This window comes from Oncorhynchus masou, chromosome 6, assembly GCF_036934945.1.
Source record: "Oncorhynchus masou masou isolate Uvic2021 chromosome 6, UVic_Omas_1.1, whole genome shotgun sequence".
Taxonomy (NCBI): Eukaryota; Metazoa; Chordata; class Actinopteri; order Salmoniformes; family Salmonidae; genus Oncorhynchus; species Oncorhynchus masou.
Window position 1 is genome coordinate 81,644,452 of NC_088217.1, and position 26,341 is coordinate 81,670,792.

Consider the following 26,341-nt stretch of genomic DNA (forward strand, 5'->3'; position numbering starts at 1 on the left):
AGAGGCGAATGTGACAGATCCAAGATGTGGCTGTGACATGACTATGCCTAACAGGTCTAATATCTGTCAGGTCTCTTATCACCTATGATTAGAAAGTATCTCTGGATGCACACCTGAACAACAGACATCACTTCAAATCTCATCTCCCATTTATGTTGAGGCAGAGCAAAATAATGTCCAGCCAATGTGAGGCCATCACTTGCAGGAATCTGGTTGTACTTGCTTTTTTAATGCATGTCAACAAGGGCTTATAGAAATAGGGCATTTGCTAATATTCAAAAAAATGTTAATATATTTCCAATAGTCAACTCCTGTGTTTCCAATGCTGCTATGGATGCTGGTCCTTTTTTGATACCCTTATTTATAGACGTTCAATATTGGTCCGGACAAATCTGTATCAGATGGAAAGTAATAATTAATACACAATACACGATAAATATTATTGCGAGGGCAGTGAAAGGATTGTGGAAACGCTGACGTAAGGTGATGGGTTTGATGTTGTCAACGCGTGCGCGACCGTGAATGCGACCGTGGATTGGTGGAATGGGGAGTGTGAAACCGATTAGGAAACTGCGCCTTGGGGGACTTGAAGGGTGGCGCCCTGAACGTCATGTTGGCTCAAGTGGCATTGGAATTAGCAAAGAGTCTGAGCGCGCCTACGAAGCCATTATGGCTCTCCACACACCAGTATCATAACCTAGAGAGGGAGGAGTCTTCCATTTCTGGAAGCCGGAGGAGCAGCATCCGAGACAGCGTAAAAATTGGAGTAACGGTGCTCGAAGGAGATTGGAATACGAAATAATATCATTTTATTTTCAACATATCAACGAAATATACATGGATGCACATTTTACGAGATAAACATGAAGGTCTTTGATTTAAGATCAGGTAGCTGCAACCTTGTTTTGCATGTGCGGTAATATTCCAAGACATATGTGATACATTGGGTGTGCTCAGCGCGATAACGGCGCTAGCAAGCTATTTCAAACGGTAAAATAAATCCAGATTGCTAGATAGCCAACCATTTTATAGTTAGCCAGCTAGCTTGCGGGGGAGCAAGCTGCCTACTCGGGCAGAGGCATCATCGGATGCGTCGACCAAGAAGAGGCATCTGGTAGGCTTTAACCGAAAATACAATCTCGGGGCATGCAAAGCGGTGTGTTTTGTGCAAACGGTTGATAAATCCCGCGTCCTCGGCTCTGGCCGTAGGATTAACCAGCCGGGAGAGAAGGAGAAGGTGGGGCCGAGGAGTGTCAAAAACGGTCGAGCTAAACCCAGCGCATGTAGCTTGGCGCTCTAGCTAGCGGGCTAACATTACCTTCTCCATCGGTTTTCCATTTGGGAAATTAATTTAGGAAACTAGAATTATTCGACCATTGCTGGGGTATTCCGTGGCAGTTACCCCTCTCCCCCAACGAGGATCAGTCAGAGCTGTACACTTGATGCCATTTGCTTCTCTACAAAAATACCGTGTGGGGGGAATTTCACGGGGGGTAGCATCCCGGTTTGTCTTGGACCATGGCGGACGACGACGTGCTTTTTGAGGATGTCTACGAGCTGTGCGAGGTGATTGGGAAGTAAGTGTCAGCATATGTCTATGAACTGAACAATGATAATAAATTAAACCTCTTGTTTGCATTGTATTGCGTGTCTGCCTGCCTGTTTTTTTCTGTATGGAAGCAATTGCCTTACAAATATTAATTGCCACTACCATCATGACAGCTGTTTTACTTGGCCTACTTGTAGGTGAGTTGGTCATACAAAACCTCACACTACCCATCTATTGTCAGGCCTATGTAAAATCACTTCCACAGTAGCTAATTCAATAAGCATATAACACGATTGCATAAACTGTTCAATATATGGGAAACCTTTTAGGCCTACTGACTTGTTAGTTTGATTGGGTGAGGCCCAGTAATGTATGGTGAAGCCCTTGTTTAGTTCAAGAGCCGAGTGCATTGTTTTAGCTGGGCAGGATATCTTCATTTAACATGGCAGGAGAGAATATATCTGTTCATTGGCTCACACATATTCAAAACATTTCTCAATCTAGATCATTTTCATTCATGTTTTGTGCATCCATTCAGCTTTGTCAGACACATTATTTTGATGAGGCGGTACTTGGGTGACAGGTAGCCCAGCGGCTAGAGCGTTGTGCCAGTAATGAAAAGGTCACTGGTTCCTTCCAATACCCGAGCCGAAAAGGTGGGAAATCTGAAAATGTGCCCTTGAGCAAGGCACTTAACCCTACTTTGCTCCAGGGGTGTTGTACTACTATGGCTGACCCTGTAAAACAACACATTTCATGGCACCTGGTGTATATGACAATATAACATTATTTTACTACACATAGGCATAGTGACTCATTTGTGGTTTGGAGGCGCTATATGTTTTAAAAGCTGGGCCATTCATAGTTTTGGGTTGAAATGTAAACGTGTTTGCCTAATACAACTAGGTCTATAACGATCTCCACAAGTACTACTGTCAACACCACGACACTCTTCTCTCAGATTCCGATGCAGGGTAATTATAGTCAATCATTTCGTATCATTGGCCATTTGGAACAAGACACAGGCTGCAGATTGTCATTGTGATGACATCACACACTACTTCTTGATCCTACTTTAAGAGAAGGAGCATAGGCCCCTGGGGAGGATGGAACTTCAACAGAATAGTCACTTTCAGTGTTTTGGGTAGACTGCTGTGTTCTGTGGCTACACCGGTGTTCTGATATCATCATGCACTGCTAGTCATTGTCCCTGCCCTGTCAGTTACAGACCAGTCTATTGATCCCCACCAACCAGAGGTGGCCAATCCTATTGTTGATGGACTTTTAAGCATTGCACACACAGTTAATGATCACGTTTATCTCTGATCTATTTAGCCCGGATTTGTCTTACAAAGAGATTTAGGAGGCAACCTAATTTTACCCTGGATTGACAATTAGTCTAACATCTAAAGTAGCAACTCTGGGTTTAGGCCAATTCAGTAAAACCCAGTTATCAGGATTCAAGAATAAGTGAACAAATGTTGAAAGCATTCCCAGTTCCAACACTGAGATAATTGATAGGCCTAGAAGCAGTTCAGTTTTCTATCTGTGTCACACTATAAACATTGATTTGTAAAGCACATAAATCCTGACATGCATTAGTGCAGGAAGAAGGTGGTTGTTGATTGAAGAGGGCCTCTTCTATTTGGTGCAGGCCTCGTTTGCCCTCACATAGCTTACAACAATGTCATTTTCACAGATTAGTCTGGAAATCCAGATTTAAATGTATTGAAACTACCACCCTCTCCAACCAATACCCCCTTTACCCCAGATTTCTATTGTTGTGGCTGATGATCACACCCCTTCATATGAAGACTGGGCAGGCAGGCTGCTGTGGTCTTGGAGCTGGCCAAGCTCCCCTCCCCCTCTATGCTCAATCGAGACCCGTGGGTCCATTAGGGTCCAGGTTGAGACACATGCTGATTGCTCTTCAGCCCCTCAGGCTCTACTCTTTGTTTGGGGAGCTCTCTGCTTCGGTTACCTCCTCACTCTGACGGATCTAGGATCTGGTCTACTTTACCCAGTCCTGGTGTTAGATGTCATGTGATGGGTGACAATACTGGTCTCGGGACAGCTGGTAAATAAGTAGCCGCTCAGGGCCTACCTTGGTGCAGTAACGCAGAGAGGGCCTCTAGTCAGAGGAGCCTACACCATGACTATGTTATCACCATGATCAGAAAGGGCTTCATGGCCTCCTACCTTCCCAAAGTCATTTGTTCTTCCTTTCATCTTTCCTTTCTCACTCATAGTTGTCAGGGCACAAGGGCGCCTTTCACCAAAACAGCTACACTACCTTATTTATTTCATTGTACATCACCAGGTTCTGTTTAGTGAAGCAAATCTTTTCCAATAAACTTGATTTGTGTTCCAGCTTTGTGAAAGAAAGCCGAACAAAAAGCACGATTCCAAATCAATCCTCTCCACCAGCGACGCAGCCTAGTTTCTGACAGTGAAGCGATTGTCAGACAAAAGCACTGAGTACCAGCCAGTGTCTTTTAGGTAGAGAACTCTGCCAGCCTCTCCTGCAGAAAGCTGGGGATCATTTTCCTCAGCCCAGGATGTAGGGAGGGGATGCTGAGGAAGATCATTGGAGACAATAGAGGGTTCGAAATAGGATTGCCCCGAGGCTGGATATATAACTAATGTCAGCGGACTCTAGGGCTGACCTCCAATTTTTGTAAACCACACTCTCTGTCAAGAAGAGCTAGGGAACCAACGAACAGAGGCTTAGAAGAAGTCCTCTCCTGCTATCCCATGCTCCCTTTGGTTCAGATGTTTTCGTTCCCTTGGTTGTTCATGGGGAGTTCAATGAACTGAAGACGTGCTGTTATCACGGCTCAAGGGTCTGTATTGTCAGGGACGTCTAAAGCGGCGTTGACACCTCAACAAATGTTTGTCGCTTAGTAGGATGTGATTTTACAACCAGTCATTTTTCTGTTTCGCTTCTAGTGTTGCCTATGCTTCCATGCATGGCTCTGAGAAGTAGCTAATATAGTCTAGGTGGGTTTTTACGAGATCTGTAGCCTTCAAAATAACTGTCAATGGAATACTCACTTCACACGTGGCCTGTCGCCCTCTGAGGAGGTTTGTGAACTATAACAAGACATTTTGTTTGACGAGAGAGAGAGACATTTCACTGACACTAGATCTGTGAATGATTGAAATGTTGTGGTGACACTTCCCAAAGTAGGTGTGACATGCTACCGACAGCGGCTGAACCGGTGTAAATAGACATGTCAGCCAGCGACATATGCAGGTGTTCGTGTTAGCTGATGAGGGAATAGTTTCTGGCTAGTACACGCACACATCCAAACACCTCTGCTATAATTTGTTGGTTGGCAGACAGTGGAGGTTTGGGGTTGGCAGACAGTGGAGGTTTGGGGTTGGCAGACAGTGGAGGTTTGGGGTTGGCAGACAGTGGAGGTTTGGGGTTGGCACACAGTGGAGGTTTGGGGTTGGCAGACAGTGGAGGTTTGGGGTTGGCAGACAGTGGAGGTTTGGGGTTGGCAGACAGTGGAGGTTTGGGGCTGGCACACAGTGGAGGTTTGGGGTTGGCACACAGTGGAGGTTTGGGGTTGGCAGACAGTGGAGGTTTGGGGTTGGCAGACAGTGGAGGTTTGGGGTTGGCAGACAGTGGAGGTTTGGGGTTGGCACACAGTGGAGGTTTGGGGTTGGCACACAGTGGAGGTTTGGGGTTGGCAGACAGTGGAGGTTTGGGGTTGGCAGACAGTGGAGGTTTGGGGTTGGCAGACAGTGGAGGTTTGGGGTTGGCAGACAGTGGAGGTTTGGGGTTGGCACACAGTGGAGGTTTGGGGCTGGCACACAGTGGAGGTTTGGGGTTGGCACACAGTGGAGGTTTGGGGTTGGCAGACAGTGGAGGTTTGGGGTTGGCAGACAGTGGAGGTTTGGGGTTGGCAGACAGTGGAGGTTTGGGATTGGCAGACAGTGGAGGTTTGGGGTTGGCAGACAGTGGAGGTTTGGGGTTGGCAGAAGGCCTTTGGAACGACTGAGCCTTTGTTTCGGCTCAGTTCCTGAGCTGGAGGAGTGTTTTAATCTCTCTGTTATTTCTACCTAATCTCGTTTAAGAAACTGGGTGGTTCGAGCCCTGAATGCTGATTGGCTGAAAGCTGTGGTATATCAGACCATATACCACGGGTATGACAACATTTATTTTTACTGCTCTAATTACGTTGGTAACCAGTTTATAATAGAAATATGGCACCTCAGGGGTTTGTGGTATATGGCCAGTATACCTCTGCGTGGCGTCGTGCATTAGAACAGCCCTTAGCTGTGGTATATTGGCCATATACCACACCTCCTCGGGCCTTATTGCTTAAATATAGCACTTGCTTCCAGATCTTGTTCAGTATCTCACAACATTTAATGTATGAAAATCCCCAGTACAGCATGTCTAAAGCATCTGCCAGGAAAAGGGATTCATTCTGAAGAATGAGAATGAGCGCTCCCATTTAGATATGCTCATCTCTTGTCTTTACTCACCAGTTGACCCTTGGTATTTTCCCCTTGTAAACATGTACGTCAGACCAATTATCCCCCACCACCACAGACACTTCTATTGTAGTCCCTGCCTGCACTCCCCTCTCTCTGATCCTGCTTGTGTAGGAGTCAAGGGAGATGACTGGGTGGGTGATTGGGTGGGAGGTGACGGGGTGGGTGACTGTGTGGGAGGTGACGGGGTGAGTGACTGTGTGGGAGGTGACGGGGTGGGTGACTGTGTGGGAGGTGACGGGGTGGGTGACTGTGTGGGAGGTGACGGGGTGGGTGACTGTGTGGGAGGTGACGGGGTGGGTGACTGTGTGGGAGGTGACGGGGTGGGTGACTGTGTGGGAGGTGACGGGGTGGGTGACTGTGTGGGAGGTGACGGGGTGGGTGACTGTGTGGGAGGTGACGGGGTGGGTGACTGTGTGGGAGGTGACGGGGTGGGTGACTGTGTGGGAGGTGACGGGGTGGGTGACTGTGTGGGAAAAAAACAATAATAGCAATTTTCTATCATCCACTCAACTGAAATATTTTTAAAATATAATTGGATTGAAATACAATAAAATAATGGTGACGGGGTGGGTGACTGTGTGGGAGGTGACTGGGTGGGTGACTGTGTGGGAGGTGACGGGGTGGGTGACTGTGTGGGAGGTGACGGGGTGGGTGACTGTGTGGGAGGTGACGGGGTGGGTGACTGTGTGGGAGGTGACGGGGTGGGTGACTGTGTGGGAGGTGACGGGGTGGGTGACTGTGTGGGAGGTGACGGGGTGGGTGACTGTGTGGGAGGTGACGGGGTGGGTGACTGTGTGGGAGGTGACGGGGTGGGTGACTGTGTGGGAGGTGACGGGGTGGGTGACTGTGTGGGAGGTGACGGGGTGGGTGACTGTGTGGGAGGTGACGGGGTGGGTGACTGTGTGGGAGGTGACGGGGTGGTGACTGTGTGGGAGGTGATGGGGGAGGGGACTGGGTGGGTGGGGAGGATTGCCAGTAGGGTCAAGCTCTGAGGATGACTGCTATTTGACTACTACACTAAGTTAATTGTTCTCTGAGGTGTAGCTTACTGTACGCTTAGCTGAATGGGGTGTTCAGTCTCACTATCTAGAACATTCTGAATCGACCAGAATGGAACCCTTCCCCCTCTGGCTCTGTAGGAGTCAAGTTCTTCCGGATCCATACACAGTTGGCTGACAGCCAGTTAGTACCAGGCTCTCCTCTCCTCCTTTAAGAAAGTAAAAAGGAGATGTGGAGGGACACCCTGTTGAGAGTATTGGTAGACATTATGAGTAACTCATATGTCTACTGCAATACCATTGGTAGAAGCCTACTGGGGCTTTTGGAAGCGAACCTTTTTAAAATGTTATATCTTCCAATTTATTTTGAATAATTTCGGTAAAAACAAATGCACAATAAGAATAAACAGATTCAACAAAGTACAGTAGTCAAGGCGAGACCCTGTACATGAGCAGTGAACTAAAGCCCATTGCCTATTCAGACATTATTCTAACAAAAGATGGCACAAGGCCTTACTCTCCACTGCATCCTTATCTGAGGGAAGTAAAGCTCACGCAAACAGGTTATGCAATCCTACTTATTAGCCCATTGTGTGTGTTAAATTTCAGTAAACACAGTGACGTGCACAAGCCGGGCATTTAAGCTCCAATTGAAGGGGATGGGCGAGGCGTGGGTAATTTGAGACATCTCTGCTCATAATGATTCTCTGCATGGGAATAGTAATGCAGACAAGTGCAACTGAAATCGCGGCTCTTCATTCCTACTCTGGGGTACTCATTAGAGCCAGGAAGGATTGGAATATTGTCAGAATGGCTGGGAACTGGTGGAGTGATCAGTACTCTGACTCGCATTGGCTCAGCTAATTAAACATCAACTCCTAGCCTACGTTTGAATGCTTTGGATCGCATTGAGCTCATTAAATGTAAGCATTTTTAAAAATGATTTGTTTGCAGTTTTTCTTAATTCATTCGTAGCTCTACATACAATACACACACTTGCTACACGTTAGGCTAACTACCATTTGTGCATGTTTTATAGCCTCGAATGGGTTCTGAGCAACCATAACACTCAGGACATTCGTTACTGATAGAACATATGAAGGCTAAGCTATCCCTGAACAAACAGAACAAACCCTTCACCGTCTTTCTCGTACTGTGTATGTGTCTTGGGCCCAGTCATTCAGACAGTTCAGCCTCTACACCCTCATCTACAGGTCTACGATCTGTTCTCCCTCCCTCCAGCCTCCACCATTATGATGAGATGATGGAACTGACTCTAGGCATGCTGGCAAGAATCTCCTTCTGCCCGCACCTCCCCAGGCGCTTCTCAGCATTCTACATTCCATCCAACTTTCTCTTCTCTCCTTGTTTCTTGTCTCCACTATTTCTCAGGAAGTGTGTGGTCAGCTCCTCACGGAGTGTGGACTCTGGGGAGTTTGGCCTGGCTGATTTATTCTTACAGATGGGTTTGTTGACTGCTTTGAGAACAGGGGACTCGGAGGTGATATTGAATTTGTTCTCTGCTTGTCTAAGTGCTCCTGGACCTCCAGACCGGTTATTTCCCAAAAAGTGCCCCATTTTTATTTATTTCATCCTAATTCCTTCCTCTCTTTACATCCCTATGTACTCTCACCTGTTTTCCTCTTTCCTTCGTTACTCCTCCTTTCCTACCTACATACTTTCCCCTCTTGCATAACACAATTGGATTGTGAAAGGGATGGGTGTAAGTTAAAGAAGCACGATGGTTGGGTGCATTTAACTGGTAGTTCAGCTCTGACTACATGAGTGTTTGGGGGTCCCACGTTCCTCCTCAGGCCCCCTATCCTACTGGAGTCTGGGAGAGAAGTGGAAATCTCTGCACTGAGACTGGCTTAATATCCTAGAGGTATTTCGGCCTGTGAATTTCAGATGCACTCCAGTACAGCAGGATGAATCCTAATTGCCCTCTATTAATATTCAAAAGGTTGTACTCTTCAAGTAACCGGTAAATTAAACCAAGCAAATATTTAGGGCTGTGTGATTTCTTCCACTTTCCTACCTCAACAGATTTGGCATTTTAGAAGCTTTTCGGTGCAATTAGTGTGTACACAGTTTTGGCATCCGGGGACGAGTTAACTGAACTCTGCCTCGTTGTTTTTAACACCATCATTGGACTGTAATCGGACTCTGACACGAAAGAGTTAAGTATGAGTCACATTCTTAGCCTCCCTCAATGAAAGGCAACGTTTCCTTACTACTCACTAGGAGTGTGACAAACTGTCAATTGTGCTTAAGGGTTAAACTGCCATTTAAACATCAGTTTTTTAAATCGGTTTTCTGTTAAAACGATAAGGGGAAAAAATCATACAAATTTCACAATGCAGAATAATGGTCCGAATTCTGCCCGCTAGTGCCGGGCAATGCCGTTAAATCTACCGCAGTCATATACCATTGAAAGCGCATCGGCTACGGCATGTTTGTATGTAAGGGTACACTACAGCTTTTTAAATACCGACACGAAACCTTCTCTGGAGATGGTTTCGAAGCGCCACTGAACGGGAATTGTATTTGTAAAGGATCTGTGCTTCTGAATGGCAGCTAATATCCATCACTCGGCCACCAGAACTGTCAATCAAATAATATCAAGCTGCCTACCTACGAACAGATCACTCCTAAATAAAGTACTTTAAAGTTTGTTAAATACCGTGACATTTAGTAGACAGAAAACAAGACTGATTAGTTGCCGTACTTGTGAGAACAAACACTCGCATCTTTCATAGCGAGCTAGTGAGGGACGGAGAGAGATGGGAGGGGCACTGTATAGGCAGGTCAGCCACCAGGCAGAGGAGTCAGAACCGTCTACTAGGCCTATCTATCGGCAATCAAAAGCAGTATCTCGAAATAGAATACTGTATTTTGCGATTTCTTGTAAAGCAGGGCCTATCCACAATGAATAGGCTAGGATATTCTACATGCAACAGACCGAAGAGGGAACACGCACTCGCACCATTAGCGAAGAGAAAGAGTAGGCGAGCCAGCAGCACCGCGATTATAATTTTGTGGGAAATAAAAAAATTATTATTCCGTTTGGGGATTTTTTTTAACGTTAAGGATCCACATTTCGTTTAAACGTTCACACCTCTACTCACGACCCATCTCGACCATTGGCTTTCTTCGGCTACTAGGCTACCTCAGTTCCTTCTCTCTCGTTTCTCTCTAATGGCATTCTAGTTCCCATCCAAGGTAATGTGAGAAGGTGGCCAGGTGCTAACGGGTAATACTAACACTGCAGGACCATGCTGAACGTGGGAGGGGGCCCATGTTGTGAGCACAGCTGTGTCTATGTCATCAAAGCGTGCCTACCCTCTCTCTCCTTTCTCACAGTCCTTCCCCGTGGAATGACACTCCTGTGTGTGATCGCTTGCCTTGGCGCCTTCCAGGGGTGGGGGGTTTGACGGGGTCAATTCCATTGGAACTCACTCAGTCTACATTTGACAACGAGGGAGATGAATTGCAATTCGATTCACGAATTCAAATTGGGCAGCTAGTCTATCATCTTCTGTGAGGATATTTGAATTCTTGAGCTTTATTTAAGATGAAATTGACCTCAAACCCAACTGAGTTCACCTGGCTTTTGGCTCATCACAGTGTCATGGAGATAATGGGAGTTGTATTGACATTTAGGCTGGGCAATACTAGTCCAGTCCAATACTACACCCATCCCCTGGTCTTTATTCCATACCACTTCAGTGTTTGCAGGGAGGAGCTAGGGGGGGAAGGGGAGCAGTGTTAACTCTATGGTAGAATGAAATCAAAACCCATATGAAGGCATGGTGTAGCCCACACCTTATTGCTTACAACTACCCTATCCCTTCAGTCTGCATACACCATAGGAGGGCTTAGGGTGGAAGGGAACCAGTGTTACACCTTAGGGAGGAGCTAGGGGGGGGAAGGAAACCAGTGTTACACTTTAGAAGGAGCTAGGGGGAAGGGAACCAGTGTTACACCTTAGAAGGAGCTAGGGGGAAGGCAACCAGTGTTACACCTTAGGGAGGAACTAGGGTGGAAGGGAACCAGTGTTACACCGGAAGGAGGAACTAGGGGGGATGGAAACCAGTGTTACACCGTAGGGAGGAGCTAGCGGGAAGGGAACCAGTGTTACACCGTAGGGAGGAACTACGGGGAATGGAACCAGTGTTACACCTTAGGAGTAAGGGGGAAAGGAAGCAGTGTTGCACCGTAGGGAGGAACCAGGGGGGAAGGGAACCAGTGTAACACCGTAGGGAGGAACTAGGGGGGAAGGGAACCAGTGTTGCATTGTAGGGAGGAACTAGGGGGGAAGGGAACCAGTGTTGCATTGTAGGGAGGAACTAGGGGGGAAGGGAACCATTGTTGCATTGTAGGGAGTGGCTAGGGGGGAAGGGAACCAGTGTTACACCGTAGGGAGGAGCTAGCGGGAAGGGAACCAGTGTTACACCGTAGGGAGGAACTACGGGGAATGGAACCAGTGTTACACCTTAGGAGTAAGGGGGAAAGGAAGCAGTGTTGCACCGTAGGGAGGAACCAGGGGGGAAGGGAAGCAGTGTAACACCGTAGGGAGGAACTAGGGGGGAATGGAACCAGTGTTGCATTGTAGGGAGGAACTAGGGGGGAAGGGAACCAGTGTTGCATTGTAGGGAGGAACTAGGGGGGAAGGGAACCAGTGTTGCATTGTAGGGAGTGGCTAGGGGGGAAGGGAACCAGTGTTACACCGTTCGGGGAGCTAGGGGGTAGGGAACCAGTGTTACACCTTAGAGAGGAACTAAGGGGGAAGGGAACCAGTGTTGCATTGTAGGGAGTGGCTAGGGCGGAAGGGAACCAGTGTTACACCGTTCGGAGGAGCGAGGGGGGAAGGGAACCAGTGTTACACCTTAGAGAGGAACTAAGGGGGAAGGGAACCAGTGTTGCATTGTAGGGAGTAGCTCGGGGGGGGAAGGGAACCAGTGTTGCATTGTAGGGAGGAACTAGGGGGGAAGGGAACCAGTGTTGCATTATAGGGAGTAGCTCGGGGGGGGAAGGGAACCAGTGTTGCATTGTAGGGAGTAGCTCGGGGGGAAGGGAACCAGTGTTGCATTGTAGGGAGGAACTAGGGGGGAAGGGAACCAGTGTTGCATTGTAGGGAGTAGCTCGGGGGGGGAAGGGAACCAGTGTTGCATTGTAGGGAGTAGCTCGGGGAAGGGAACCAGTGTTGCATTGTAGGGAGGAACTAGGGGGAAGGAACCAGTGTTGCATTGTAGGGAGTAGCTAGGGGGGAAGGGAACCAGTGTTACACCATTCGGAGGAGCGAGGGGGGAAGGGAACCGGTGTTACACCTTAGAGAGGAACTAAGGGGGAAGGGAACCAGTGTTGCATTGTAGGGAGTAGCTAGGGGGGAAGGGAACCAGTGTTACACCTTCGGGAGGAGCTAGGGGGGAAGGAAACCAGTGTTACACCTTAGAAGGAGCTAGCGGGGAAGGGAAGCAGTGTTACACCTTAGGGAGGAACTAGGGGGGGGGGGGGGGACCAGTGTTACACCTTAGGGAGGAACTAGGGGGGAAGGGAACCAGTGTTGCATTGTAGGGATTAGCTAGGGCGGAAGGGAACCAGTGTTGCATTGTAGGGAGTAGCTAGGGGGGAAGGGAAGCAGTGTTACTCCTTAGGGAGGAGCTAGGGGGGGAAGCGAAGCAGTGTTACTCCTTTGGAAGGAGCTCGGGTGGAAGTGAAGCAGTGTTACTCCTTTGGAAGGAGCTAGGGGGGAAGGGAAGCAGTGTTACTCCAATGGAAGGAGCTAGGGGGGAAGGGAAGCAGTGTTACACCTTAGGGAGGAGTTAGGGGGGAAGGGAAGCAGTGTTACTCCTTTGGAAGGAGCTAGGGGGGAAGGGAAGCAGTGTTACTCCTTTGGAAGGAGCTATGGGGGAAGCAGTGTTACGCCTTTGGAAGGAGCTAGGGGGAAGGGAAGCAGTGTTACTCCTTCGGAGGGAGCTATGAGGGAAGCAGTGCTACTCCTTTGGAAGGAGCTATGCGGGAAGCAGTGTTACTCCTTTGGAAGGAGCTAGGGGGGGAAGGGAAGCAGTGTTACTCCAATGGAAGGAGCTAGGGGGGAAGGGAAGCAGTGTTACTCCTTTGGAATGAGCTAGGGGTGGGAAGGGAAGCAGTGTTACTCCTTTGGAAGGAGCTAGAGGGGAAGGGAAGCAGTGTTACTCCTTTGGAAGGAGCTAGGGGGAAGGGAAGCAGTGTTACTCCTTTGGAAGGAGCTATGGGGGAAGGGAAGCAGTGTTACTCCTTTGGAAGGAGCTAGGGGGGAAGCAGTGTTACGCCTTCGGAGGGAGCTATGAGTGAAGCAGTGTTACACCTTAGGGAGGAGCTAGGGGGGAAGGGAAGCAGTGTTACTCCTTTGGAAGGAGCTAGGGGGGAAGGGAAGCAGTGTTACTCCTTTGGAAGGAGCTAGGGGGAAGGGAAGCAGTGTTACTCATTTGGAAGGAGCTGGGGGAAGGGAAGCAGTGTTACTCCTTTGGAAGGAGCTAGGGGGGAAGGGAAGCAGTGTTACTCCAATGGAAGGAGCTAGGGGGAAGGGAAGCAGTGTTACACCTTAGGGAGGAGTTAGGGGGGAAGGGAAGCAGTGTTACTCCTTTGGAAGGAGCTAGGGGGAAGGGAAGCAGTGTTACTCCTTTGGAAGGAGCTATGGGGGAAGCAGTGTTACGCCTTTGGAAGGAGCTAGGGGGAAGGGAAGCAGTGTTACTCCTTCGGAGGGAGCTATGGGGAAGCAGTGCTACTCCTTTGGAAGGAGCTATGAGGGAAGCAGTGTTACTCCTTTGGAAGGAGCTAGGGGGAAGGGAAGCAGTGTTACTCCAATGGAAGGAGCTAGGGGGGAAGGGAAGCAGTGTTACTCCTTTGGAATGAGCTAGGGGTGGGAAGGGAAGCAGTGTTACTCCTTTGGAAGGAGCTAGGGGGAAGGGAAGCAGTGTTACTCCTTTGGAAGGAGCTAGGGGAAGGGAAGCAGTGTTACTCCTTTGGAAGGAGCTATGGGGGAAGGGAAGCAGTGTTACTCCTTTGGAAGGAGCTAGGGGGAAGCAGTGTTACGCCTTCGGAGGGAGCTATGAGTGAAGCAGTGTTACACCTTAGGGAGGAGCTAGGGGGGAAGGGAAGCAGTGTTACTCCTTTGGAAGGAGCTAGGGGGGAAGGGAAGCAGTGTTACTCCTTTGGAAGGAGCTAGGGGGGAAGGGAAGCAGTGTTACTCATTTGGAAGGAGCTGGGGGGAAGGGAAGCAGTGCTACTCCTTTGGAAGGAGCTAGGTGGAGGTGAACCAGTGGTTGTTTTTCGGCTTGCGCCTTTGTCTTAAGGAGATAAACGTATGTCAGCCAGGGCTTTCTTTCAACCCCACTGGAGGTTTCACAGATGGAGTAATGTCTGAGGGATATTTTCTTCAGCATATGGTTCAGTCTTCACAGTCTTCTGTAATTCCCCAGGCGGAGGAGAGGCGGCTAGGCTACGTCGCTAGCTGCTCCATCTCTAGCATTAGGCTCCATCATATCCAGGGCTGTTGGCTTATTGTTACTGCACTGTGATGACTGAAGGCCAAAAGGGAAGAACAGAGAATGTAAAGGTGCCAGATAATCCAAGAATGAATTCCAAATCGACCCCTTCCCCCTATTCCCAAGGCACTGGTGTGTGTGTCTGTGTGAGAAACGTGACCAACCCACTGTGTTTTCTGTCTTCCAGGGGTCCCTTCAGTGTGGTGAGGCGCTGTATCAACAGGGACACAGGGCAGCAGTTTGCAGTGAAGATCGTAGATGTGGCCAGTTTCACCTCCAGCCCTGGCCTCAGCACAGAGGGTAAGGAAGAGTCACACTCATGCGCTGTGTGTGTGTGTGTGTGTGTGTGTGTGTGTGTGTGTGTGTGTGTGTGTGTGTGTGTGTGTGTGTGTGTGTGTGTGTGTGTGTGTGTGTGGGTAAAGCGCTGATGCATACTAACTTTCCATGCAGTTTCCTGCCGTGTCATGCTGTTCTGTGTGTGTGTCACATTGTGGTGGCAGTGCCCTGGGTTTTGGCGTTCATGGTGTGCCATCTGTGATGCTCCGGTCAGAGCTGGGCCAAGGACAGCATCATAAGGAAATCGAAAGACAGAATTGTGTGTGAAAATATTGATAGCGTAATAAAGAGGGATTGTTGAGTAAACTGATATAGAGTCTGGAAGATCCTAGTAAACTGATATAGAGTCTGGCTCTAGAAGAACCTAGTAAACTGGTAGAGGGTCTGGAATAACCTAGTAAACTGATATAGGGTCTGGAAGAACGTAGTAAACTGATATAGGGTCTGAAAGAACGTAGTAAACTGATATAGGGTCTGGAAGAACCTAGTAAACTGATATAGAGTCTGGAAGAACCTAGTAAACTGATATAGAGTCTGGCTCTGGAAGAACCTAGTAAACTGATATAGAGTCTGGCTCTGGAATAACCTAGTAAACTGATATAGCGTCTGGAAGAACCTAGTAAACTGATATAGGGTCTGGAAGAACCTAGTAAACTGATAAAGGGTCTGGAAGAACCTAGTAAACTGATATAGAGTCTGGCTCTGGAATAACCTAGTAAACTGATATAGCGTCTGGAAGAACCTAGTAAACTGATATGGAGTCTGGAAGAACCTAGTAAACTGATAAAGCGTCTGGAAGAACCTAGTAAACTGATATAAAGTCTGGCTCTGGAATAACCTAGTAAACTGATATAGCGTCTGGAAGAACCTAATAAACTGATATAGAGTCTGGAAGAACCTAGTAAACTCATATACCGTCTGGAAGAACCTAATAAACTGATATGGAGTCTGGAAGAACCTAATAAACTGATATAGAGTCTGGAAGAACCGAATAAACTGATATAGAGTCTGGAAGAACCTAGTAACTGATATGGAGTCTGGAAGAACCTAGTAAACTGATATACCGTCTGGAAGAACCTAGTAACTGATATAGAGTCTGGAAGAACCTTGTAAACTGATATAGAGTCTGGCTCTGGAATAACCTAGTAAACTGATATAGAGTCTGGAAGAACCCAGTAAACTGATATAGAGTCTGACTCTGGAAGAACCTAGTAAACTAATATAGATTCTGGAAGAACCTAGTAAACTGAAGTATAGTCTGGAAGAACCTAGTAAACTGAGAGGGTCTGGGATAACCTAGTAAACTGATATAGAGTCTGGAAGAACCTAGTAAACTGAGAGGGTCTGGGATAACCTAGTAAACTGATATAGAGTCTGGAAGAACCTAGTAAACTGATATACCGTCTGGAAGAACCTAATAAACTGATATAGAGTCTGGAAGAACCTAGTAAACTGATATAGAGTCTGGAAGAACCTAGTAAACTGATATAGAGTCTGGAAGAACCTAGTAAACTAATATAGAGTTTGGAAGAACCTAATAAACTGATATACCATCTGGAAGAACCTAATAAACTGATATAGAGTCTGGAAGAACCTAGTAAACTGATATAGAGTCTGGAAGAACCTAGTAAACTGATATTGAGTCTGGAAGAACCTAGTAAACTGATATAGAGTCTGGAAGAACCTAGTAAACTAATATGGAGTCTGGAAGAACCTAGTAACTGATATAGAGTCTGGAAGAACCTTGTAAACTGATATAGAGTCTGGAAGAACCTAGTAAACTGAGAGGGTCTGGGATAACCTAGTAAACTAATATAGAGTCTGCAATAACCTAATAAACTGATGTAGAGTCTGGAAGAACCTAGTAAACTGATGTGTAGTCTGGAAGAACCCAATAAACTGATGTAGAGTCTGGAAGAACCTTGTAAACTGATAAAGAGTCTGGAAGAACCTAGTAAACTGATGTGTAGTCTGGAAGAACCTAGTAAACTGATAAAGAGTCTGGAAGAACCTTGTAAACTGATAAAGAGTCTGGAAGAACCTAGTAAACTGATGTGTAGTCTGGAAGAACCTAGTAAACTGATAAAGAGTCTGGAAGAACCTAGTAAACTGATAAAGAGTCTGGAAGAACCTAGTAAACTGATATAGCGTCTGGAAGAACCTAGTAAACTGATATAGAGTCTGGAAGAACCCAATAAACTGATGTGTAGTCTGGAAGAACCTAGTAAACTGATAAAGAGTCTTGAAGAACCTAGTAAACTGATATAGAGTCTGGAATAACCTATTAAACTGATATAGAGTCTGGCTCTGGAATAACCTAGTAAACTGATATACCGTCTGGAAGAATCTAGTAAACTGATATAGAGTCTGGAAGAACCTAGTAAACTAATATAGAGTCTGGAAGAACCTAATAAACTGATATACCGTCTGGAAGAACCTAATAAACTGATATAGAGTCTGGAAGAATCTAGTAAACTGATATAGAGTCTGGAAGAACCTAGTAAACTGATATAGAGTCTGGAAGAACCTAGTAAACTGATATAGAGTCTGGAAGAACCTAGTAAACTAATATAGAGTCTGGAAGAACCTAATAAACTGATATACCGTCTGGAAGAACCTAATAAACTGATATAGAGTCTGGAAGAACCTAGTAAACTGATATTGAGTCTGGAAGAACCTAGTAAACTGATATAGAGTCTGGAAGAACCTAGTAAACTAATATGGAGTCTGGAAGAACCTAGTAACTGATATAGAGTCTGGAAGAACCTTGTAAACTGATATAGAGTCTGGAAGAACCTTGTAAACTGATATAGAGTCTGGAAGAACCTAGTAAACTGAGAGGGTCTGGGATAACCTAGTAAACTAATATAGAGTCTGCAATAACCTAATAAACTGATGTAGAGTCTGGAAGAACCTAGTAAACTGATGTGTAGTCTGGAAGAACCCAATAAACTGATGTAGAGTCTGGAAGAACCTAGTAAACTGATGTGTAGTCTGGAAGAACCTAGTAAACTGATATAGAGTCTGGAAGAACCTAGTAAACTAATATGGAGTCTGGAAGAACCTAGTAACTGATATAGAGTCTGGAAGAACCTTGTAAACTGATATAGAGTCTGGAAGAACCTAGTAAACTGAGAGGGTCTGGGATAACCTAGTAAACTAATATAGAGTCTGCAATAACCTAATAAACTGATGTGTAGTCTGGAAGAACCTAGTAAACTGATAAAGAGTCTGGAAGAACCTAGTAAACTGATATAGCATCTGGAAGAACCTAGTAAACTGATATAGAGTCTGGAAGAACCCAATAAACTGATGTGTAGTCTGGAAGAACCTAGTAAACTGATAAAGAGTCTGGAAGAACCTAGTAAACTGATATAGAGTCTGGAATAACCTATTAAACTGATATAGAGTCTGGCTCTGGAATAACCTAGTAAACTGATATACCGTCTGGAAGAATCTAGTAAACTGATATAGAGTCTGGAAGAACCTAGTAAACTAATATAGAGTCTGGAAGAACCTAATAAACTGATATACCGTCTGGAAGAACCTAATAAACTGATATAGAGTCTGGAAGAACCTAGTAAACTGATATTGAGTCTGGAAGAACCTAGTAAACTGATATAGAGTCTGGAAGAACCTAGTAAACTAATATGGAGTCTGGAAGAACCTAGTAACTGATATAGAGTCTGGAAGAACCTTGTAAACTGAGAGGGTCTGGGATAACCTAGTAAACTAATATAGAGTCTGCAATAACCTAATAAACTGATGTGTAGTCTGGAAGAACCTAGTAAACTGATATAGCGTCTGGAAGAACCTAGTAACTGATATAGAGTCTGGAAGAACCCAATAAACTGATGTGTAGTCTGGAAGAACCTAGTAAACTGATAAAGAGTCTGGAAGAACCTAGTAAACTGATAAAGAGTCTGGAAGAACCTAGTAAACTGATATAGCGTCTGGAAGAACCTAGTAAACTGATATAGAGTCTGGCTCTAGAAGAACCTTGTAAACTGATAAAGAGTCTGGAAGAACCTAGTAAACTGATAAAGAGTCTGGAATAACCTTGTAAACTAATATAGAGTCTGGAAGAACCTAGTAAACTGAGAGGGTCTGGGATAACCTAGTAAACTGATATAGAGTCTGGAAGAACCTAGTAAACTGAGAGGGTCTGGGATAACCTAGTAAACTGATATAGAGTCTGGAATAACCTAGTAAACTGAGAGGGTCTGGGATAACCTAGTAAACTAATATAGAGTCTGGAAGAACCTAATACACTGATATAGATTCTGGAAGAACCTAGTAAACTGATATAGAGTCTGGAAGAACCTAGTAAACTGATATAGAGTCTGGAAGAACCTAATAAACTGATATAGAGTCTGGAAGAACCTAGTAAACTGATGTAGATTCTGGAAGAACCTAATACACTGATGTATAGTCTGGAAGAACTTAATAAACTGATGTAGATTCTGGAAGAACCTAGTAAACTGATATAGAGTCTGGAATAACCTATTAAACTGATATAGAGTCTGGCTCTGGAATAATCTAGTAAACTGATATTGCGTCTGGAAGAACCTAGTAAACTGATATAGAGTCTGGAATAACCTTGTAAACTAATATAGAGTCTGGAAGAACCTAGTAAACTGATATAGAGTCTGGAATAACCTATTAAACTGATATAGAGTATGGCTCTGGAATAACCTAGTAAACTGATATACCGTCTGGAAGAACCTAGTAAACTGATATAGAGTCTGGAAGAACCTAGTAAACTAATATAGAGTCTGGAAGAACCTAGTAAACTGATATACCGTCTGGAAGAACCTAATAAATGATATAGAGTCTGGAAGAACCTAGTAAACTAATATAGAGTCTGGAAGAACCTAGTAAACTGAGAGGGTCTGGGATAACCTAGTAAACTAATATAGAGTCTGCAATAACCTAATAAACTGATGTAGAGTCTGGAAGAACCTAGTAAACTGATGTGTAGTCTGGAAGAACCCAATAAACTGATGTAGAGTCTGGAAGAACCTTGTAAACTGATATAGAGTCTGGAAGAACCTAGTAAACTGAGAGGGTCTGGGATAACCTAGTAAACTAATATAGAGTCTGCAATAACCTAATAAACTGATGTAGAGTCTGGAAGAACCTAGTAAACTGATGTGTAGTCTGGAAGAACCCAATAAACTGATGTAGAGTCTGGAAGAACCTAGTAAACTGATGTGTAGTCTGGAAGAACCTAGTAAACTGATGTGTAGTCTGGAAGAACCTAGTAAACTGATAAAGAGTCTGGAAGAACCTAGTAAACTGATAAAGAATCTGGAAGAACCTAGTAAACTGATATAGAGTCTGGAAGAACCTAGTAAACTGATATAGAGTCTGGCTCTGGAATAACCTAGTAAACTGATATAGCGTCTGGAAGAACCTAGTAAACTGATATAGAGTCTGGCTCTAGAAGAACCTTGTAAACTGATAGAGGGTCTGGAAGAACCTAGTAAACTGATATAGAGTCTGGAATAACCTTGTAAACTAATATAGAGTCTGGAAGAACCTAGTAAACTGAGAGGGTCTGGGATAACCTAGTAAACTAATATAGAGTCTGGAAGAACCTAGTAAACTGATATAGAGTCTGGAAGAACCTAATAAACTGATATAGAGTCTGGAATAACCTAGTAAACTAATATAGAGTCTGGAAGAACCTAGGAAACTGAGAAGTAGAGCAACAGAGGGAGAAGAAGAGATGGAGAAGAAGAAGAGGGGGAGAAAGAGAGTTAGAAGTAGAGCAACAGAGAGAGAGAGAAGAGAGGGGGAGAAAGAGTTAGAAGTAGAGCAACAGAGAGGGAGAAGAAGAGATGGAGAAGAAGAAGAGGGGGAGAAAGAGAGTTAGAAGTAGAGCAACAGAGAGGGAGAAAGAGAGTTAGAAGTAGTGCAACAGAGGGAGAAGAAGAAGAGGGGGAGAAAGAGAGTTGGAAGTAGAGCAACAGAGAGGGAGAAGAAGAGAGGGGATAAAGTGAGTTAGGAGAAGAAGAAGAGGTGGAGAAAGAGAGTTAGAACTTGAGCAACAGAAAGGGAGAAGAAGAGAGGGGAGAAAGAGAGTTAGAAGTAGAGCAACAGAGAGGGAGAAGAAGAGAGGGGAGAAAGAGAGTTAGAAGTAGAGCAACAGAGAGGGAGAAGAAGAAAGGGGAGAAAGAGAGTTGGAAGTAGAGCAACAGAGAGGGGAGAAAGAGAGTTGGGAGAAGAAGAGAGGGAGAAGAAGAAGAGGGGGAGAAAGAGTTAGAAGTAGAGCAAAAGAGAGGGAGAAGAAGAGAGGGAGGGAGGAGAAGAAGAAAGGGGAGAAAGAGAGTTGGAAGTAGAGCAACAGAGAGGGGAGAAAGAGAGTTGGGAGAAGAAGAGAGGGAGAAGAAGAAGAGGGGGAGAAAGAGTTAGAAGTAGAGCAAAAGAGAGGGAGAAGAAGAGAGGGAGGGAGGAGAAGAAGAAGAGGGGGAGAAAGAGAGTTGGAAGTAAAGCAACAGAGAGGGAGAAGAAGAGAGGGGCGAAAGAGAGTTGGAAGTAGAGCAACAGAGAGGGAGAAGAAGAGATGGGGAGAAAGAGAGTTAGAAGTAGAGCAACAGAGAGGGAGAAGAAGAGAGGGAGAAGAAGAAGAGGGGGAGAAAGAGAGTTAGAAGTAGAGCAACAGAGAGGGAGAAGAAGAGAGGGGGAGAAAGAGAAAAGTAGAGCAACAGAGAGGGAGAAGAAGAAGGGGAGAAAGAGAGTTAGAAGTAGAGCAACAGAGAGGGAGAAGAAGAGATGGGGAGAAAGAGAGTTAGAAGTAGAGCAACAGAGGGAGATGAAGAGATGGGGAGAAAGAGAGTTAGAAGTAGAGCAACAGAGGGAGAAGAAGAGGGGGGGGAGAAAGAGAGTTAGAAGTAGAGCAACAGAGGGAGAAAGAGAGAGTTAGAAGTAGAGCAACAGAGAGGGAGAAGAAGAGAGGGAGAAGAAGAAGAGGGGGAGAAAGAGAGTTAGAAGTAGAGCAACAGAGAGGGAGAAGAAGAAGGGGAGAAAGAGAGTTAGAAGTAGAGCAACAGAGAGGGAGAAGAAGAGATGGGGAGAAAGAGAGTTAGAAGTAGAGCAACAGAGTGAGAAAGAGAGAGTTAGAAGTAGAGCAACAGAGGGAGAAGAAGAGAGGGGGAGAAAGAGAGAGTTAGAAGTAAAGCAACAGAGAGGGAGAAGAAGAGAGGGGGAGAAAGACAGAGTTAGAAGTAGAGCAACAGATGGAGAAAGAGAGAGTTAGAAGTAGAGCAACAGAGGGAGAAAAAGAGAGGGGGAGAAAGAGAGAGTTAGAAGTAGAGCAACAGAGGGAGAAAGAGAGAGTTAGAAGTAGAGCAACAGAGAGGGAGAAGAGATGGGGAGAAAGAGAGAGTTAGAAGTAGAGCAACAGAGAGGGAGAAGAAGAGGGGGAGAAAGAGAGAGTTAGAAGTAGAGCAACAGAGAGGGAGAAGAAGAGGGGGAGAAAGAGAGAGTTAGAAGTAGAGCAACAGAGAGGGAGAGGACCTCCAGTGTGTTTGAATGCTGAGAGATTGATTTCTGGCTGTAGAGTTGGGCTGGTTGGAACTCGTAAATGTCACTTTCATTTAAAACCCCACAGCGCTGGCAGAAAAGACAGTTGGACCCCCGATGAAACTAACCTATGCCTCCCCTCCTGCTGTAGTTTTACAGAAACTCACAGAAACCAGTCGTGTTAATTGTGAGCAGTGACATTTTGAGTTAGCAGGCAGACTGGGCTTCATTGAACAGTGATGAGTGCGTGTAGAGAGCACATCCGGCAGGGTGGGGCGGCAGGGTAGCCTAGTGGTTAGAGTGTTGGACTAGTAACCGAAAGGTTGCAAGTTCAAACCCCCAAGCTGACAAGGTACAAATCTGTCGTTCTGCCCCTGAACAGGCAGTTAACCCACTGTTCCCAGGCCATCATTGAACATAAGAATTTGTTCTTAACTGACTTGCCTGGTTAAATAAAGGTAAAATAAAACATCCATCCTGCTACACTATCCAGTAAATCCATACTGTTAGACTATACCCCCCTCAGTTACTACCATGTATCATCTGTTCTGTTTTCCTCTCTCTGACTCGTACTCTTGTCTTCTGTGTGTGAGAGAGAGAGAGAGAGACAGAGATCAAGGAATGCAGAGAGAAAGACTCAACACAGAGATAGTGAGAGAATAAGGACTCTGTCTCTGGGTCTTACGTCATGAGTTAGGCCCGTCACAACACCGCACACACGTTTGGAGTCTCTGCAGACCAGTAGACTGGGGGGGGGTGTAAATGAGGGCTGTATAGGGTGATGTGAACTGCAAAACAGAGGAGAACAACAGTGCAGTGTGTCTGACTGGGTCTAACTCCAGACGACGCCTCTCGTGCCACATGAGCTCCCACAGCTTCTCTTTCCCTCCCAATGCTTTTTCAACTATTTTTCCCCTCTTCGGTGTGTGTGTGTGTGTGTGTGTACTGTGCTCTTCGCTCTTTGCTACTTCCTTGTGTGTGCTTCCCGCGCTGCAGTCAAGCCTCTCCCTGTCTACACATGTGCACCCCTCCATGTTAATCTCCTTTGATGTTTATGTGGTTGGGGAAGAGAGGGAGGGAAAAAACTAACACGCGCCGGAGGTGTTTCCTCTTCTCTTAACCTCCCTCCTGCGCTTCGACTGGAGTCTGCCAACTTGGTCAGCGCGGTGGAGAGGTCAGGAGAAAGAGAGGGAGGGCACACACCTATAAGCTATGGGGCAAGATGAGGAGGAGAGGAAGAGTGTGTTGAAAAGGGGAAATGAGGACAACGGATGCATCTCAATACTGGAGAAATGGTTTCCATCTCTTATCTCTCCTGTTTCCACAGATCTGAAGAGAGAGGCCAGTATCTGTCACATGCTGAAGCACCCTCACATCGTAGAGCTACTAGAAACCTACAGCTCAGATGGCATGCTCTACATGGTCTTTGAGTTGTAAGTTGGTTGTGTTTCGGCCATTTTGTTTCTTGAATAGTCACCTATTGACTTTCTATTCTAGAATGGACTAAATTCTAGAATTTCTGTTCTAGATTTTACTTGAAATTCTAGAATGGTCCCGCCCTATTGACGTTCTGTACTAACAGTGTAATCCAAATTCAATAAAGTTTTGTTTTATGTGATTTCTACCTCTCTGACATAGTATGGATACAGCTGACCTGTGTTTTGAGACTGTGAAGCGGGCGGATGCTGGTTTTGTCTACAGTGAAGCTGTCGCCAGGTAAAAGCTTGACTCTTAGGTTCCCTTATTTCCTCTCTGCCTCTCTGGTATGGACGGAGCTGACTTGTGTTTTGAAATTGTGACGCGGGCTGATGTGGACTTTGTCTACATTGAAGCCGTAGCCAGTTACACGCACGTCACATTGACATTTTCAACCAAGGTCTCATTTAAAGTAAGTGGCCTTGTATTCAGTGGGAGGACGATGAGAACCTTGGGGACTCTACATGCCTGTAATGAAGTGCTTTTAGAAGGAGCTCTCTAAGAAGTAGTGGTGTTGCTAATTCCCTCACTCTCCTCCTTCCACTTCATTCTCTCTCCCCCTTTCTCTTCATTCTCCCCCTTTCTCTTCATTCTCCCCCTTTCTATTCATTCTCCCCCTTTCTCTTCATTCTCTGTCTCTTCCACTTCACTCTCTCTCCCCACCTTCCCCTTCATTCTCTCTTTCTCCCTCTTCATTCTCTCTCTCTCCCTCTTCATTCTCTCTCTCTCCCTCTTCATTCTCTCTCTTCCTCTTCATTCTCTCCCCCTTACTCTTCATTCTCTCTCTCCCTTCCTCTTCATTCTCTCTCTCTCCCTCTTCATTCTGTCTCTCCCCCTTCCTCTTCATTCTCTCTCTCCCCCTTCCTCTTCATTCTCCCCCCCTTCCTCTTCATTCTCCCCCCTTCCTCTTCATTCTCTCTCTCCTTCTTCCTCTTCATTCTCTCTCTCCCCCTTCCTCTTCATTCTCTCTCTCCTTCTTCCTCTTCATTCTCTCTCTCCCCCTTCCTCTTCATTCTCTCTCTCCCCCTTCCTCTTCATTCTCTCTCCCCCTTCCTCTTCATTCTCTCTCTCTTTCTCTTCATTCTCTCCCCTCCTTCCCCTTCATTCTCTCTCCCCCTCCCCCTTCATTCTCACTCTCCCCCTTTCTCTTCATTCTCTCTCTCCCCCTTCCTCTTCATTCTCTCTCTCTTTCTCTTCATTCTCTCCCCTCCTTCCTCTTCATTCTCTCTCTCTTTCTCTTCATTCTGTCTCTCTTCCTCTTCATTCTCTCCCCTCCTTCCTCTTCATTCTCTCTCTCCTTCTTCCTCTCCATTCTCTCTCTTTCTCTTCATTCTCTCTTTCTCTTCATTCTCTCCCCTCCTTCCTCTTCATTCTCTCTCGCTTTCTCTTCATTCTGTCTCTCTTCCTCTTCATTCTCTCCCCTCCTTCCTCTTCATTCTCTCTCCCCTCCTTCCTCTTCATTCTCTCTCTCCTTCTTCCTCTTCATTCTCTCCCCTCCTTCCTCTTCATTCTCTCTCTCCTCCTTCCTCTTCATTCTCTTTCTCCTTCTTCCTCTTCATTCTCTCTCCTTCTTCCTCTCCATTCTCTCTCTTTCTCTTCATTCTCTCTCTTTCTCTTCATTCTGTCTCTCTTCCTCTTCATTCTCTCCCCTCCTTCCTCTTCATTCTCTCTCTCCTTCTTCCTCTTCATTCTCTCTCTTTCTCTTCATTCTCTCTCTTTCTCTTCATTCTGTCTCTCTTCCTCTTCATTCTCTCTCTCCTCCTTCCTCTTCATTCTCTCTCTCCTTCATCCTCTTCATTCTCTCTCTTCCTCTTCATTCTCTCTCCCCCTTCCTCTTCATTCTCTCTCTCTTTCTCTTCATTCTCTCCCCTCCTTCCCCTTCATTCTCTCTCTCCCCCTTCCTCTTCATTCTCTCTCTCTTTCTCTTCAATCTGTCTCTCTTCCTCTTCATTCTCTCCCCTCCTTCCTCTTCATTCTCTCTCTCCCCTCCCCCTTCATTCTCTCTCTCCCCCTTCCTCTTCATTCTCTCTCTCCCCCTTCCTCTTCATTCTCTCTCTCCCCCTTTTTTTTCTTCACTCTTGTCTTTTAGTCACTACATGAGACAGATCTTGGAGGCGCTGCGGTATTGCCATGACAACAACGTGATTCACCGTGACGTGAAGGTAAGCTCCCTTACCCCAGATCGCCAGTCCCACTTCCCCCTTATCTAAACAGCACTGTTGTCAATGGCATCTATTGATTTCAAACCGAATGAAGTAACCATTGGTGATCCACCGTCTGTCTCCTCGTATTGAGTGTATATCGACTAACCCAACGACATCAGCTTAGCCCATTGGGTTGTAGTAGTAGGCTAACTAGTAATGAAGGTGAGTTAAGCTGGGGCTGGATTAGTGTTTAGTGTAAGGAGAAATCCT

The 26,341-nt window shown here is 45.9% G+C and overlaps 1 pseudogene; it reads left to right on the plus strand.

Annotated features, from left to right (window-relative positions):
• The first annotated feature begins 721 nt into the window (after nucleotides 1–721).
• Nucleotides 722–26,341, plus strand: part of LOC135542790 (peripheral plasma membrane protein CASK-like) — a 54,293-nt pseudogene continuing 28,673 nt past the window's right edge.